The sequence below is a fragment of the Portunus trituberculatus genome, chromosome 15 (assembly GCF_017591435.1).
Source record: "Portunus trituberculatus isolate SZX2019 chromosome 15, ASM1759143v1, whole genome shotgun sequence".
Classification (NCBI taxonomy): Eukaryota; Metazoa; Arthropoda; class Malacostraca; order Decapoda; family Portunidae; genus Portunus; species Portunus trituberculatus.
The window spans coordinates 16,873,290-16,890,333 of NC_059269.1; the positions used below are offsets into that span (position 1 = coordinate 16,873,290).

At 42.2% G+C, this 17,044-nt stretch overlaps 1 protein-coding gene across 3 annotated transcripts in view; it reads left to right on the forward strand.

The window, feature by feature from the left end:
• Positions 1 to 17,044, forward strand: part of LOC123504314 — a 505,535-nt gene that overhangs the window by 49,440 nt on the left and 439,051 nt on the right. For 2 of the 3 annotated variants that reach the window (XM_045254739.1, XM_045254738.1), the window contains exon 2: positions 3,914 to 3,974. The exons of the other annotated variant lie outside the window; for it this stretch is intronic. The gene's annotated coding sequence lies outside the window, so the exon portion shown is untranslated. The remainder of the gene's footprint in view (positions 1 to 3,913; positions 3,975 to 17,044) is intronic. 3 annotated transcript variants of the gene reach the window in all.

Here is a 17,044-nt window from a genome sequence, read left to right on the forward strand (position 1 = left end):
GGTATATTAGAACGTCCTGCTGCTAATTCTTCGTCACCAGTGTTGTAATATGTGTTGTCGTAATATGTGACTCTGCAGTTCATATTACTTCGGTGTCACTTTCATATCAGCGCGTATAAAAGTGGAGGAGGTTGGAATATCAGAGGCAGTAGTAGTAGTCCTAGGAATAGTAGTAGTAGTAGTAGTAGTAGTAGTGTTAGTGGTAATAGTGGTAGTAATAGTAGTAGTGGTAGTAGTGGTAGTGGTAATAGTGGTAGTAATAGTAGTAGTAGTAGTAGTAGTAGTAGTAGTAGTAGTAGTAGTAGTAGTAGTAGTAGTAGTAGAAGCAACAGTAGTAATAGTAATAGTAGTAGTAGTAGTAATAGTAATAGTAGTAGTCGTAGAAGAGAGGTGCAAGGTAGTGAGAATGGCACTAATAGCTCTTCATAAGGAGGTAATGGAAACTCGTAATGAAATGCAAGTGCAGAGAGAGAAGGTTTGGTGTGGCTTGCTTTCTCTCTTCTGTTTCCCGTCAGCGTGTTTTCTTTCTCTCTCTCTACTCTGTCTAATGTTGTATGTCTTTCTGTTATAGTCCTTAGAATAATTGCATTTCAATACTAATTCTGCTCTATTTCTTAAGTAAACTCCATTGAAATTGTCTTTTTTGATATCGGAGGGACAGTCTTGTTTTTTGTCTATCTTGTTTCACATCTAGTTTATTATTAGCAGAGGATAGATAAACAAATACCCTAGTTACTGTATTCTCTCTCTCTCTCTCTCTCTCTCTCTCTCTCTCTCTCTCTCTCTCTCTCTCTCTCTCTCTCTCTCTCTCTCTCTTTCCCCTGCATGGCTGTGGCTCTCCGCTTGTTTGTCTGTTCCTTTCCCCTGTTATTTTTTGTTCGGTTTGATATCTTTCACTGTTTTCTTTCTCCTCCCCACTTCCACAGCGGGATATCTTTTTTTCGTATATATTTTTACCTTTGCTCTTTTATGAATCTGAACTTTTCCCCTATCACAGTTCTGTATTTTTAACGAGTAGCACAGAAAACATACGGAAAACATGTGTCACGTTTTCTTGCAGTGACAGTTAATAGGAGAGATGAAAGACAGATAGGTGTGATATGAACACACACACACACACACACACACACACACACACACACACACACACACACACACACACACACACACACACACACACACACACACACTCAGTCACACACACTTTCCGAGATATCAAGAAGCTGGAGTGCATCTTTTCTGGTGTCTCCCTCAGCCTCAAGTCTCGACGTTTACAGTGTTTCAAAACAGCGTTTGTTTCAAGTTCCTGAATCCTTTGTCGTCTATTTGCATAAATTTTGCATAATGTTGGCGCCTCGTCCGGGAAGGAGAGGAACGGGACAGGAGGACCAGGAGAAAGAGGAGAAAGAGGAGGTGGAGGAGGAGGAAGAGGCAAAGGACATTCCTGCCCCGCAAGGACACAGCTCAAGGTTGCAATAGAGGAGAGTGACATTGCTAGTGTAGAGTATCAAGAGCATTCAGTGAGTAGAGGGAGAGTAAAGGCAGCTGTTGTCATTTATTTGAAACACGAGGATGCAGCGAGAGTGTCACGGGGTTAAATCTTGCAGATGGATGAACTCTGTGCAGTAAGTGATTGGAGTACTAGTGTTAGCTTGATGAAAGGCAGTTGCTACAGTTGATATGGCAAACGAGAGGGCATAGAAACATCCTTAATCTTTATTATGAACACAGAATTTGTTAAGCATTTACTGTCTCAATATTCTTAGCAGTCTTTTTCATTTCTTATTATCAACATTGAGAGAGAGAGAGAGAGAGAGAGAGAGAGAGAGAGAGAGAGAGAGAGAGAGAGAGACTAGACAAGGCAGAAAATAAGTGATAAGGATCGTGATGATGAAAACACAGCCAACACACGTCAGAGCACCACAATAGAGATTTACCCAAGAACACAAAGGAAGAACAGACACAGGGAGACATGCTGCCACTACACATGTGAGAAAACCGAGAAACAGTACAGAACGAAGTAAAATCATAAAAGAACCAATGTTTGACGAAACTCTAGAAGCTTTAAGACAAGAGGTTGGAAAAAACAAGCTGGATGTCAGTACTTCACACTCCTTCACGACTGTCTAAACAACCTCTCACTGGACAACCAAGGCGCCGTGACCACCGGAAGAGGCCCATTAGGTGTCACAAGGGCAAGGTAAGGCCGCTAGCTCTTCTCTCAGGTGTCTTGAGACGTCTTGTTAACGGCATAGAGAGAGGAGAGTGGAGAGGAAGGTACAGGGAAGCAGTGGAGGATACTGTCCAGAGTACGTGTGATGCGTCTTGTGATACTGTACCTGATTCTCGTGTTTCTTTCCACCGTTGATATGGGGAAGGTAGTGGCGGGAAGTGTCTTGGGAATGCCTGATGTCTTGTGATACTGTGATTCTATTTTTTCCTGCCTTGGTATGACAGGGAAGATAGGTAACTGTCTTGGGAATATGTGATGCTTCTAGTGATATTGTCTACTTCTCCTTTTTTTCTGCCTGTGGACATGAAGAAGGTAGTAGACAATAGAACAGAGAGAGAGAGAGAGAGAGAGAGAGAGAGAGAGAGAGAGAGAGAGAGAGAGAGAGAGAGAGAGAGAGAGAGAGGAGGCTGAGAAATGTATAGTTATGGGCTGAGGAGAATGGATTTAGTGAATGTGTTAATTAAGTACTCTCAGGCTTAGTGGAGTAAGGTAAGGGAGGGAGAGGGGTAGGGATGGTTTAATAATGTAGTGAAGTGGCGGGGAAGTGAGACAGTGTGCTGGCTGTGATGATGGTGGTAGTGGTTGTGGTGGTGGTGGTGGTGGTGGTGGTGGTGGTGGTGGTGGTGGTGGTGATGATGGTTTCCTCATGGTGGGGAGACTTCAGTAAGTTTTGATGTTAAGAAGCTGCTACTGATGTTATTGTTGTTTATATTAAGTGTTTCATCATTTTATTTCTTTCATTTAGAACATAAGAGGATAAGGGAAGCTGCAAGAATCCATCAGGTCTATACATAGCAGTCCCTGTGTAAAAGATGGCCTCTTGTTTCCACCTATTTTTCCTATCTGTACATTTAACTCTTCAGCACTGGGACTCATTTTTTACCTTGAGATTTATGTACGATTAGACGCTTTTGTTCTATTTTGTTTACATCAGCAAGGATCTATGGAGGTCAGATGATTAGTAGCCACACTCTTCACTATTTTAATTTCCCCATATAAGTTTCTGAAGCTGTATAAAATCACGAGATAGTAAGCAGAATGAATATAGAAACTTAAAGGGTTAAAAGCTCCCTATTCACTCTATTCTTCTGTTAGTCTCTGTGCCTGAGTGCATTCATTTTTCAGCTTTCTCTTATAAGTGATGTGTGTACTTATATATGTATGTATATATCTTGTGTGTGTGTGTGTATGTCTGTTATGTCTGACTATCTTTGCGTGACTGTCTCTTGTCTGTCTTTTCGTTGGTGCGTCTGTCTGTTTGTTTGTGGGTGTCAGACCGCGTATGGATCGATGATGTCTGTCTGTCTGTGTGTCTGTCTGTCTGTCTGTCTGTCTGTTTGTTTGTCTGCGTTTCCCACTTGCAGGAACCACACGGAGACGGTAGAGAAATAGTGGAAGAAGGAGGAGGAGGAGGAGGAGGAGGAGGAGGAAGAGGAGTAGGAAGAGGATTGGCATTCTTAGGATTGTAGAGGACTCCGGAAAGTCAATATTTACCTGAGAATTGTCCCTAGGTGTGTGTGTGTGTGTGTGTGTGTGTGTGTGTGTGTGTGTTCTGCCTTTACATTACATTCCTCCTCCACTTCCTCCCCACACACACTCAATGTAGAGTGAGAGCTTAAAAATTCATGCATTAATTGTTATATGCTGTTCTAATGTTCTCCTTTTTATTTCTCGCCTCAGGTTGGTGTCTTGTTGGATCCTCTAGCGGCGTGAGGTCGAAGTCTTCACGTGTGCATTGAAGGTTTGTCTCTCAGTGTGATCCTAATATTATGCTTTCTCTTGTGTTTAATTACGTGAAGGAAAAGAGAGCAAGAAATGTATGTGGATAAAAAGAAAGAAAGAAAGAAAAAAACCCTCTTAAAATCCTAGTATTTATTTTCTCTTTATTTACTTGAAGGAAAAGAGAGTAAGGATTCTATGTGGATAAAAAATAAAGAAAAATAATTCTCTTAAAATTTCGTTAGAATCGGTATTATTGTCTATCATTGATTAGTTGTGTTACTTATTATTAACTTATTCGTCTCATTTTGTTCTCAATATCGCCTCTTAAATAGCCAAAGGAATTGAAAGCTCAGTAGATTTTCTTTGTTTCCTATAAAATAGTTCACTGCTTTTGTTAATATCTGAAAGGGAGGAAATTATATAGTAGTCTGTGTGAAAAAGAGTCCTCCTTTTGTTGTAATTAGAGAAATGTAAAGAAAATATTAGGAAATGTTGTTTGTGAGAGTTTAATTATGAGAGAGAGAGAGAGAGAGAGAGAGAGAGAGAGAGAGAGAGAGAGAGAGATGTGGCGTTAAGGTGTGTTAATTGGGTGTCGGTAGGTGGTGACAGGCTCGTCGCTGCCGCCTGGCTTGTGTCGGCGTGTGTTCGCCTTTTTACTGGCGGCGTCATTTGGCTGTGTGAGGGAGCGTGACCCTAGGCTGGGAGGAAGCGGCATTACATGTACGTATAGCTGCTTTGAAGGCTTTGATGTCAACCCTCTATCTCTGGCCAGCATTCGCAGTCAGAACCACTCACACATACACAGAAAATGGGATACAATGGACTGGAAACTGAGTGGAAGGGACAGTCTGAATGTATACAGGGAGTGGAGGAGAGAGGACACGACTGCATGGTTCATATTATACATTTTAGTGTCTGGTGTGTGCAGACTTTCGCTGCAATATGAGAGAGAGCGTGGCGCCACTCAGCAGCAGCAGGAGGCTTATCAACAGGTGAATCTTGGCCACGTTGTTCTCCATAGACACCCAATCAGGATCTAAGAAATGAGCAAAATATATAAAGTCAAGTAAATATGATGACCCCACTCAGCAGCAGCAGGAGGCTTATCAATAGGTGAACCGCGGCCATGTTGTTCTTCATAGACACCCAATCAGGATCTAAGAGAGGACGCAAAATGTATATAAGAAAGCCAAGTAAATAGGAAAGAGCGTCTGTGGGAGGGACTAATGACGGGGATCTGTGGAGGTTGAAGTAATCCTGGATCCTTATTAATGCCTTCAGTACCATGCGTTTTCATATTCATTGTGTTTACTAATTGGTGATTTTGTACAGCTTCAGAAACATATGTTGGAATTAGAACAGTAAAGACTCTGGTCATTAATCTTTCCACCTCCATAGACCCTTCGTAATGCAAATAAAATCGTGTAATGACCCAAAAATCAAAGTAAAAATGGGTTTCAGTATTGAAGGGGATAATATCTGGATCCTACTTAGAATATAATTACGTGTTCTTTATCCTAATGAAAAAATGTTGTTAAAAGGCGACCGTAACCTGAAATTGGATTGAAGTCTATTGATCCTGGTCTCTCGTTGAATATTCTGTCAGGTACGCAGTAAAAAAAATAAAAAATAGATAAAAGGAAAGGTATGATAAAGATTTATGTTACGGAGCAGCTAATCATGTATTTCTCTACGTACAAAAAGACTATTCGTTACTGATCCTGATATTGCGGCTTCCAATCCCCTCGTACTGTAATGTTAACCACCGTAAAAAGATCTGAATGGACACGTAACAGTTGAGAGTAGTTTTTATAATTGTTTTTTTTTTGTTTTTGTTTTCATCGCTCCCATTTTCTTTTTTTTTTCCTTCATTTGGTCATTTTTTCTTTTATCTGTAGTTTTGCTTGTTCTTACTCTCTGCTCTGCTCTGTGGATATGCCTTGGTGCCGCGACTGCCGAGGTGACACTTACCTGGGGATGTATAAGGAATGGTAGGGTGGTGGTGATGGTGGTGGTTGTGGTGTTGGTGGTGGTTGTAGTGGTGGTTGTGGTGGTGGTTGTGGTGGTGGTTGTGGTGGTTTCTCTCCTGGTTTTCCTGTTGCTGCTAATGGGTTTTTATACTACTACTACTACTACTACTACTACTACTACTACTACTACTACTACTACTACTACTACTACTACTACCACTAATACTATCACCACCACCACCACCACAACGACCACTATTACTACTAGGTACTACTACTACTACTACTACTACTACTACTACTACTACTACTACTACTACTACTACTACTACTACTACTACTGCTACTACAACCACAATCACTAGCTATCCATCTATACCCTCTCGTATTTTGTATATTTGTATTCATTGAGAGTTAGTGAAAGGTTAGACGTGCATGAAAGGCTCAAGCGTGATGAAATATTTAATGTGAGGAATCGTTCATGGAGAATTTGGTGCAACTTTTTCGCTGAACCACACACTGCCACATTTGCCAGTCGGAATGTCACACTTTACACCACTTCGCTTTGAATTCTAAGCGTAGTGCTCTTTCAGTTCCACTCCTGGTTTCTGCCTTATCCCTTCAATACTGGGGCTCATTTTTACCTTGAGATTTGTGTACGATTAGACCTTTTTATTGACATTAGGAAGAGTCTATGGAGGCGAGAAGATTAATGGCCACAGTCTTCATTATTTGAATCCCACACATGAGTTTCTAAAGGTGTCTAAAATCACCGAATAGTAAGCAGAATGAATATGAAAACGCGTCATGGTACTGAAGGGGTTTAACTATTTTTCTTAATGTTTCTTTCGCCACAGATCATCCACATATATGTTACTGGTTTTGCTTGCTCTGTCCCTCCTTCTCCTTCAGGTTGTCAGTGGCAGCTCAGTTTCTGTGGATGTATTCGTGACTGTGAGCGTTGGTCAAAGTATCATTAGTCTGTACCGTGCTACTTTCACTCACCACAGTATTATTTTCGCTCACATATGAATAGAAGGAGACTATAATAAGTTACTGGTCTACATATGGTTTCTCTGGTTCATTTAAAACTTATCTTCTATCTTTGTCATCCATAAATGTAATACCGTCGTGAATCCTTAATGTGTTTGCACTTCATATGTTCTCGTTCAGTTTGTTTCTCTCTTCTTCGACGTTATTTGTAAAGTCAATTTTTGTCTCTCTCCTTTTTTATTCTGAATCTGTTACCACAATTTTATCTGAAGGAGAAAGGATGAAAGTCTAGTCGAGCAGATCCTCGTGTCCGTCCCTCCTTCAGAGACACCAGAACGTGAAAAGATCCGCCGTCACGAGACATCTCAAAGAAATCTAAAAGGACATTTTTTCCCTCAAATTCTTTCATCTCGCTCTATGCATTCGAATGAAACTGCTCGCCTTTTTCCTATTTTTTTATTTTTTTTTTTTATTCCTCGCTCCTACCATTTCTGCAGCGGTTCTGTGTGGGTGATGGTGGAGGTGGTGGTGGTGGGGAGGGTCACCGGGCACCACCACGCCCGCTGACACATAGCAGGGATGCGAGGAAAGTCCCATTTTCACACCAGGCAAAGCGGAACGCGATGCTATATTGGAGCTGCCACCACCGTCAGGATCATCACAGCCTCGCTTCACTGCCTTACACGCGACACATCCTCTCTCTCTCTCTCTCTCTCTCTCTCTCTCTCTCTCTCTCTCTCTCTCTCTCTCTTTCTGAGGACAAACTCATGTCAAAACACGATATTAAATTCAACATTCCTCACGTTTTTGAGGTTTAATATCAGAAGATATTGCTCTCTTTTCCTTTTCTTCCGTCCTCTTCTTCGTCTTCCTCCTGTGTTTGCGTGTAAGTGTGTGTGTGTGTGTGTGTGTGTGTGTGTGTGTGTGTGTGTGTGTGTGTGTGTGTGTGTGTATTTCGTATACACGTGCAATCCTGCCAACATCCATGCACTATTTTTCTTTTATTTTTTTAGAGACAGAAAGGAAGGATGGATAGGAGAGAGAGAGAGAGAGAGAGAGAGAGAGAGAGAGAGAGAGAGAGAGAGAGAGAAGGAACAGATGGGAAAGAAAGGAGAAAGATTGGAGGAACAGAGGAATCTTCGTGATCTGAGCGTGATTGCAGGAGAAACAGAGGGAAAGATGAATGCACCTTTGACTTTCTTCTGATTCCTTCTTTGTGCACAGACCAGATGATTTTCAGAGAAGGTTGGATAGACTTCTGGATGATGATGATGGTGAAGGTAAAAATCTTAACCCCTTCAGTACTTGGACTAGTAAAAGAATAGTAAAAAAAAAAAATTAGCCAAAATTAAGGAACATATGTCTTGAAACCCCTTATATACTGTACTTGTGGTTTATAAGACTGTAGTAAGTTTGTCAAGAGTTTCAAGTGCTGGTTTGGATAATATTTAGTTAGTCATTTAGTTGCGAATCCATGTTGTTTTGGCTACGATTAGACGATTTTATATTAGGAAGGGTCAGTGAGGTCAGAAGTTTAATGCCGAGAGCCTTCACTATTTTAATCCCCACGTAAGTTTCTGAAGCTGTATAAAATCACCAAGAGGGAAACACGTCACGATACTGAAGGGGTTAATGTCCTGGAGTTCCCCCGTGAAGATCAACTAGGTAGTGTAGTCTTGGCGCTGAATATTGTAAGAAAGGTTTGTTTTAGGGGACCGAGATATATAGTGTCGTTAGGTACATAGTGTTAATTCAATAGGTGACTTTTCATGTGATAGTAAAAGATTTCGAAAGTATTATAAACGTATGTACGTAGGAAGAATGAAAAAATTCTATATCTATGTTGCGTCAATATATTTTACTGTGATTTTCTGTAAAGGTATTGGAACTGTGTCTTATGTGTCACCTTTCTTACCTTATTTTCTTTAAACGTCATGATATTTGAATCTTTTATTATGATCCATTTCTCTCTCTCTCTCTCTCTCTCTCTCTCTCTCTCTCTCTCTCTCACGTCTGGTGGACAAGGAAAAATGGCCGTATTGAAGGGGGGGATTCAATTTATTCGTGTCCCAGAAGAGAAACAGCGCTCCATTTTATCCTGCGACAAGATTTGCATTGTGGAAGTTTGGTCAAGATGTTCGCTTCTCTTATTGTTATTTTCTTTACTAGTGAGTGGAGGTGTGGTGTTGTGGGGCTAATTAAGAGAGAGAGAGAGAGAGAGAGAGAGAGAGAGAGAGAGAGAGAGAGAGAGAGAGAGAGAGAGAGAGAGAGAAAACAGTAAAAGAAGAGAGAGAGAGAGAGAGTGAGAGTATGAAGAGAGAGCAGAGACACACACACACACACACACACACACACACACACACACACACACACACACACACACACACACACACTCTCTCTCTCTCTCTCTCTCTCTCTTTCAGGAGGTTGACAGGACAGCTGGCGAGGGGACGGATCGATATGAGGGGAGTGAAAGGGCGATTGGGAGACGGAAGCGAAAAAAAACAGAGGGGAGGATTAGGGGTCAGTGGAGTTTAGACAGGTGAGAGGAGAGAGAGAGAGAGAGAGAGAGAGAGAGAGAGAGAGAGAGAGAGAGAGAGAGAGAGAGAGAGAGAGAGAGAGAGAGAGAGAGAGAGAGAGAGTAATGGCAAGTGGTTAGAAGGGGAAAGGGATATAGAGATAGAGAGGGAGAAGAGGAAAGTGATGGAAGGTGTGTGAAGCTGCAGCAGAGAGAGAGAGAGAGAGAGAGAGAGAGAGAGAGAGAGAGAGAGAGAGAGAGAGAGAGAGAGAGAGAGAGAGAGAGAGAGGAGGGGAGGGGAGGCGTTATGTGTCGGACGGGACGTTAATAAATGACCTTGAAACACTGAGGCGCTGAGAAGGAGGAGGAGGAAGAGGAGGAGGAGGAGGAGGAGGAGGAGGAGGAGGAGGAGGAGGAGGAGGAGGAGGAGGAGGAGGAAGGAGAACTTGGTATTTTACTGAGAAATAATTTGTCGAGTGAAGTGATGCGGTGTGGTAGTACTAATTAGTGTGTGTGTGTGTGTGTGTGTGTGTGGTAAAAGTCTCTCTCTCTCTCTCTCTCTCTCTCTCTCTCTCTCTCTCTCTCTCTCTCTCTCTCTCTCTCTCTCTCTCCACTGCTGCCGCTCCGAGATAACTGCAGGAGGATTAATACGAGGCATTTTCATTACTTCTGGCTGAGCAAAAGCTGATGCGAGAGGCTTTATACAAAATAACAACAATAACACATTTAAATACTACCTCTGCTGTTACTACCACCATCATCACCTACCACTACAACCACTACCATCACCACCACCATCACCACCACCACTACCACCATTGCAAAAACAAAACACACGTGGATAAACACACACAAAACAAACTCTAATACATTTAATCGAGGGATCAGACGCACATGTTTGAATGGTGATAGGGTGGAGGTATGGGAGAAGGGGTGACAAGGGGAGACAGAAAGAGAGAGGAGAGAGGGGCGTGAGGGGAGTGTACGAGTGGGCGGTGAGGGGAGGCGAAGCGAGGCAGAAGCAGCTTTGATGTGGGGATGTTGCCGGGTGGTTTGGGCGGGAACGAGGTGGAGGCTGGAGTGGGAATGGCGGTGAATGGTGCTGGAGTGCGGCGTAAATGAAGGTTATCGCGGCCTGGAGTGGAGCGGCGGAGCGGAGGGAGAAAGTCACGGCGCAGAGTGAGGGGGAAGAGAAAAAAGAGAGAGAGAGACTGGGAGTGGATATGAGTGTGGCAGGAATGTGGGCGAAAGTGCGAGGGTTGAGTAGCAGTTGTTGGCTTGGATTGGGATGAACATTCAGGGAGTATTCTTAGATATTTTTCAGTCTTTTCTCAACATCTCTTTAACAGGGTTCAGTGTAAATTATTGGGGATTTTCATGCCTTTATGTGTCCAGTGAATGGCTATAGTGTAAGTTATTGCAGTTTTCAAGTATTTTTATGATTCTAGTGATACATTAGTAAGGTATAGACTAAATTACTGTGGTTTTGAAAAATTTTATGATAGTTTAACACGTTATAATGTAAGTTAAATGAAGCTCTTACGATTCATTTGTCCACAGTAATAATTTGATAGGCTGTAGGAGCTTTCAGTAATGTTTGCACCAAAAAAAAAGCATACATGAGAACCCCAAACAACCACTCTTTAACCATGGAAAATGCGCCATGTGAGAGAACAAAGCATTAAAAAACACGATATCTAGAAACAAGATTTGAGTGGAAGCTGAGGACGAGAGAAAGAGGCTGGATTGAGAGGAATGGGACGTGTGTGTGTGTGTGTGTGTGTGTGTGTGTGTGTGTGTGTGTGTGTGTGTGTGTGTGTGTGTGTGTGTGTGTGTGTAAGGATAAAGACAGAATAGTATTGGCTATGAAAACATGTAGGAAAGGCATCGCTTCTATCCCTCCTCTGCCTTGTTCCCCCCTCGCTTTGCTTCCCTCGCATCCCCCCCCTCCGCTACTGCCCCCGCCAACCCCGCCAGCCAGCCCGCCCCGCCAGCCAGCGCAGCCGTGGAGTAGCAACATATTGGTCGTTCCATTTCCCTGTTTTTCCCCTAGCCTGCTCACCCTTCCCGCCTCCCGTACATCAGCTGGCCTCTCTCACCCTAGCCAACCCCACTGCGGCGGCCACTCCCTCCCATACTCTCTCTCTCTCTCTCTCTCTCTCTCTCTCTGCTTCGGCAAAATAATTCTTTCATGCAACATTTTCCTCGTGTTTTTTTTTTTATTGTTTTTATGATAGTCGTAGCGTGAACTGTAAAGATAAATAAAAATACAAACAGACAAACATTTCTGTAACCAACGCCAACAGTCCTACCACCACCACCACCACCACCACCCACCACCACCACCACCACAACTACTACCACTACTCTTCATTAATTTGCCCTCCGACCTTAAAGTTTAATTAATGATCCTGTTATGTATATTCGTTTCTTTTTTTTTTAATATCTACATACCTCTCTGTTTCTGGAGGTATGGGTGGTTTATTTGTATTTTTCTTAACTACTTTCTATATCACACAGTTCTCTAACAACAGGTGCGATTAGGTTTAGTTAACGTGAGGTTCAGTTAGGTTAAGGTTAAAGGCAGGTTAGATTGGGTTAATTTAATCTCATACGAAAAAAAGGAGATGAAGACAAGAAACCATCTCTCCCTGACTGAAAGAGAGGGAAACCTTGACTGTATGTAATTTGTCGTGTTTTTATTTTATTTTCCTTTCTTTCCTCGTCACTTTCCTTACATTAGGTTAATTTAGGTTATATTAGGTTATCTTAATCTCCTCAGTACCAGGACGTGTTTTCACATTTATTCTGGTTACTATTTTGGGGATTTCATACAGCTTCAGAAACATATATTGCGATTAGAATAGTAAAGACTCTGGACATTAATCTTTTGACCCCCATAGACCCTTCCTAATGCTAATAAAATCGTCTAATTATACCCAAAATCAAGGTAGAAATCGTCTCAGTATTGAAGTTAAGGTTAAGTTAACATGGGTTGGGTTCGGTTAGTTAAGGCTGGGTTGGTTTGGGTTAGGTTGGGTTAGATTGGCTTGGATTGGGTTAGAATGGTTTACGTTGAATTTGATTAGTTTGGGTTGGGTAGTTTAAGTTAGGTTAAGTTAGGTCACATTCATCTCTCACCTCTGCTCTGCCACAAACTCTCACTTACAACATTATATCACTCTTCCTGAAAAAGTGTCTGCTTATACCCTTCCACCTTTCTTTTTCGACCTCGCCTCCACCTCATTAATTTCCTATAGAGACGCGTGCCTTACAAGAGATCCCGGCTTTGAATATGAGTCAGGCAGAGCACACTTAAGTTGAGTCTCCTTGTTCGATCAACAGGGACCACATGAGGAGCTGAGATGTACCCTCGTGTTTGGGTAGAAGTGTGAAGGCAGAGGCGCTTCCTTAGTGTGTGTGTGTTTGTGTGTGTGTGTGTGTGTGTGTGTGTGTGTGTGTGTGTGTGTGTGTGTGTATAATTTTCCCTTCTTCTCATGCTCTTCTTGTTCTTTTTCTCCTCTTCTTCCTCTCCGTCGTCCTCCTTCTCCTCCATTTACATCGCGCCTCTCTTCCCTCCCTTCTTCCTCCTCCCATTTTCACTTCCTTTTCCTCTTCCTTTTATTTTTTCCTCTTTCCTCCCCCGCCGTGAATTTTCTCTTCTCCATTCTTCCTCCTCTCCCTTCCTTATCTCCCTTCTCCCCTCTGCTGGTCTTCCCCTTCCTTCTGTGATCGTTTCCTCCCTTCCTTTCCTGCCCCTATCCGCCCATCCTCCTCCTCCTCCTCCTCCTCCTCCTCCTCCTCCTCCTCCTCCTCCTCCTCCTGGCTCTTCCCTTCCTCTCTCTCTTACTCCCCTCCGCCTCTCACTCTTTCATGTTTCATCCTTGTAGTAGTTGGAAGTCCCCCCTACAGAGCCTCATTACCCTCTCTCTCTCTCTCTCTCTCTCTCTCTCTCTCTCTCTCTCTCTCTCTCTCTCTCTCTCTCTCTCTCTCTCTCTCTCACTTGGTTGTACTTGAAAAGAAATTTGAATATGTTTGTGTTATTATTTTCTTTTGCTTCTTTTTTTTTTTCTTTCTTTTTTTCTTTTTTTTTCAAATTTTCTTGTTTCTTCTTTGTTTTTTCTTTTCTTCTTTTTCTTCTTCTTCTTTTAATCACTTTTCCCTCCCCTTCCTCCCTCTCCTCCTCTTTCCTTCCCTTTCCGGTTTACTCACAATCCCCTCCCTTTTCTCCTTATTGTCTCAGTGTTTTTTTTCTCCTCCTCCATTCCCTCCTCTCCCCTCTCCTCCTCTCCCCCCCTCTCCTTCCCTTCTTCTTCTCTCCTCCCCCTTCCTGTACTTTATCACGTAATCCATCTTTGTAAGGTATTGATTATCTTCATTCCTCTCTTCCCTTTCCCTTCCTTTATTTTTTTATCTCTTATTCTCATTCATTATCTTGATTAGATTTTGTTTCTTCTTTTTTGGTCTCTGGGTTTGATTATTTTTTTTCTCCTTTCTTGTTTTGTTGTGTTTTGTTTAATTTCTGTTGTATTTTCTGTTTAAGATTTGTTTTGTTTTGTTTTTGTGGGATTTTCTTTCTTCGTCTCTCTTTTTTTCTTATTCCTGTTTGTGTTTCATTTGTCTTCCTTTTCTGCTTTTCTTTTATATGCAGTGGTCTTGTAAGTTCTCTCTCTCTCTCTCTCTCTCTCTCTCTCTCTCTCTCTCTCTCTCTCTCTCTCTCTCTCTCTCTCTCTCTCTCTCTCTCTCTCTCTCTCTCTCTCTCTCTCTCTCTCTCTCTCTCTCTCTCTCTCTCTCTCTCTCTCTCTGTCTTTTCCTTCTTGATTTCTCTTAATTCTTTATGTATTCTTTTATATTCTCTTTTTCTCTTCTCTTTCTTCTCTTTGATCTCGTATCTCTTTCCATACTCTCCCCCTCCTCCTCCTCTTCCTCCTCTTCCTCCTCCTCCTTCTTTTCATCTTTCCCTCATTTAATCCTGTCCTTCATCTTAATTTTTCTTGATCGTCTTTCTTTTATCTTTCTTCCTTTTCCTCACCTTTTCCTAATCTTTTTACTTTCTTGGTAATCTTGCAATATTCCCTTTCTTCATTCTTCTTCTGCTTTGCTTCTTCCTTCTTTTCGTAATCCTCTTCATCTACATTTTTCTCGATTGTTTGTCTTTACTTCTCCTCCTCCTCCTCCTCCTCTTTTATCTTCTATTTTTCCTGTTTTATCATCGATCCATTATTTTTTCCTCCTCTTCGTCGTAATGTTATCAATCGTCGCCTTCTATTCTACCTGCACCACACAGGAGAATAAACACTAGCTTACCTGTGAAAATTACTAGGATGTTGACAAAGGCCGTGGAGGGGACGTGAGAAGGGTATTTGTCCTTCATTATAATCCCAATATTTACCGTCCGACTGTGGCCTCAGCGCAGGAAACCAACAACGATTCTTACTCTACCTTCTACCTTTTTTTCAGTGGAGCGATGAAGGCTACGGGTCTGTCTGTGTTTGCTGAGGAAGTACTGGCGTTTTGTGTGTAGGAAATCCGGTGTGTGTGTTTTTTTGTTGGTGTGGTCTTGTGTTTTGGGTTCTGTGCTCCTCTTGGTGATTGTTTGGATGGGGGCCACTTCTGCTTCTCTTTCCCTTTTTTTTTTTCTGGTGTGTTTTATTTGCTTTGTCTGTTTTGGGGAGGTCAGCTTGGATGTTTGCTTGTTTTATTACTGGTAGGACTGATGGCTTGTACTTGTTTTTGTCCGGTTGGCTGGTTTGAGTGGTCTGTTGGTTCACTAGTTGTCTGGATGGTCGATTTCTTTGTTTTGGTTCACCTGGATGGTTGCTGTGTCAAGTTAGCTGACTGTATTGTGGTCACTAACTGGCTACATAACATGGCTGGATGGTTGGGTGTTTGCTTTCCTGGCTATTATGTCTACCTGAATGGCTGACTGGCTGACTGGCTGACTGGATGATTGGATTGCATTTCTATGTTTGACTGGTAGGGGTGGCTGGCAAAAATGGATGTTTTTTTAACCTATATCTAGCTAGACTGTATGTGTGAGTGGTTAGATGTCTAGCTACATGACTGTCTGAATGGCTGAACGGGTACTCTGACTAACTTCTGGATGGCTGGCTAGAGAATGTAATGGAAGAGATAAAAGGGACGAGGAATGCAGTAGGTGATGGGAAAGGAAGAGCGTGAAATGGGAAGGGCGCGAGGGGGAAAGGAAGGGTTGAGGGGAGAAAGAAGGGATGAGGGGAAGAGGGGAAACGGTTGAGGGGAGAGACACAGCATTTAGTCTTGTGTGAGTGGGGCAGGAGAGAGAGAGAGAGAGAGAGAGAGAGAGAGAGAGAGAGAGAGAGAGAGAGAGAGAGAGAGAGAGAGAGAGAGAGAGAGAATGAATACAAATTGGACGACGAAAACAGAAGTAGAAAGAAAGAAAGTAAATTAAGAGAAAGAAAGAGAGAGAGAGAGAGAGAGAGAGAGAGAGAGAGAGAGAGAGAGAGAGAGAGAGAGAGAGAGAGAGAGAGAGAGAGAGAGAGAGAGAGAAAGCTAATCATATTCTACTATTACCACTACTACTACTACTACTACTACTACTACTACTACTACTACTACTACTACTACTACTACTACTACTACTACTACTACTACTACTACTACTACTACTAGCAATAATAATAACAGGATAAATCTCTGCTAACAAGACTGATTTCATTGTGATCGCTATATTAAAGATTTCTTGTTGTCATCAAAGGATTGTTCTCTTTTTTTTTTTTTTTTTAACTTCCGCAGCGTTGGAAGCGAATGGATTAATACCACTTCGTCAAAGGAGGAGGAGGAGGAGGAGGAGGAGGAGGAGGAGGAGGAGGAGGAGGAGGAGGAGGAGGAGGAGGAGGAGGAAGGAAGGAAGAAAGAAATAGTAAATTGTACATAACATTACGCTGATCAATAAGACTAAAATGTTTCGTGTTTTTCAAGGGAGAAGAAAGGAAGGATAGAGAGAAAGAAGGAAGGAAGGGAGAAAGGGAGTGAGTGTAGGAAGGGATGAAGAAAGGAAGGGTTTGTGAATTGCTTAGTGATAGTGAAAGATAGTTTGATGGATGAAGGAGTAACTGGATGGATGATTAGGGATTGACTGCCTGCCTGACTGACTGACTGACTGAGATTTTAGTTCATTGGCTAGTTGGTTTGTTTGTCTGGCAAGGCGAACGAGTGAGTGGCTAATTAACTGTTTGACTGGCTTGATAAAGCTCTAGTTGGTTGAGTAACTGGTCTGTTGGCTGGTTGGACGAATGGCAGGGTATGTGACTGGTTGATTGAGTGGTTTGTTGGCTGACTGGCTGGCGTGAGTAAGGGTCGTTTATGTCATTATCAATACGAATGAGTTTTGTGTATAAGTGGACGATGAGAGAGCAAAGAAACTTACTTATAGAACATTATATGGATGACAAAGAAACGGATTCGATAAATTAAAGAACATGGGTTTATAGAATTTACAAAAAAAAAAAATATATATATACCTGTAAACTATTATTACGACGACTACCAACACCACCACCACTACTAAATAAATAAAGCCATACGTGACGTCCATCTGTGAAGAAAGTTTACCTCGTGGGATGTCAT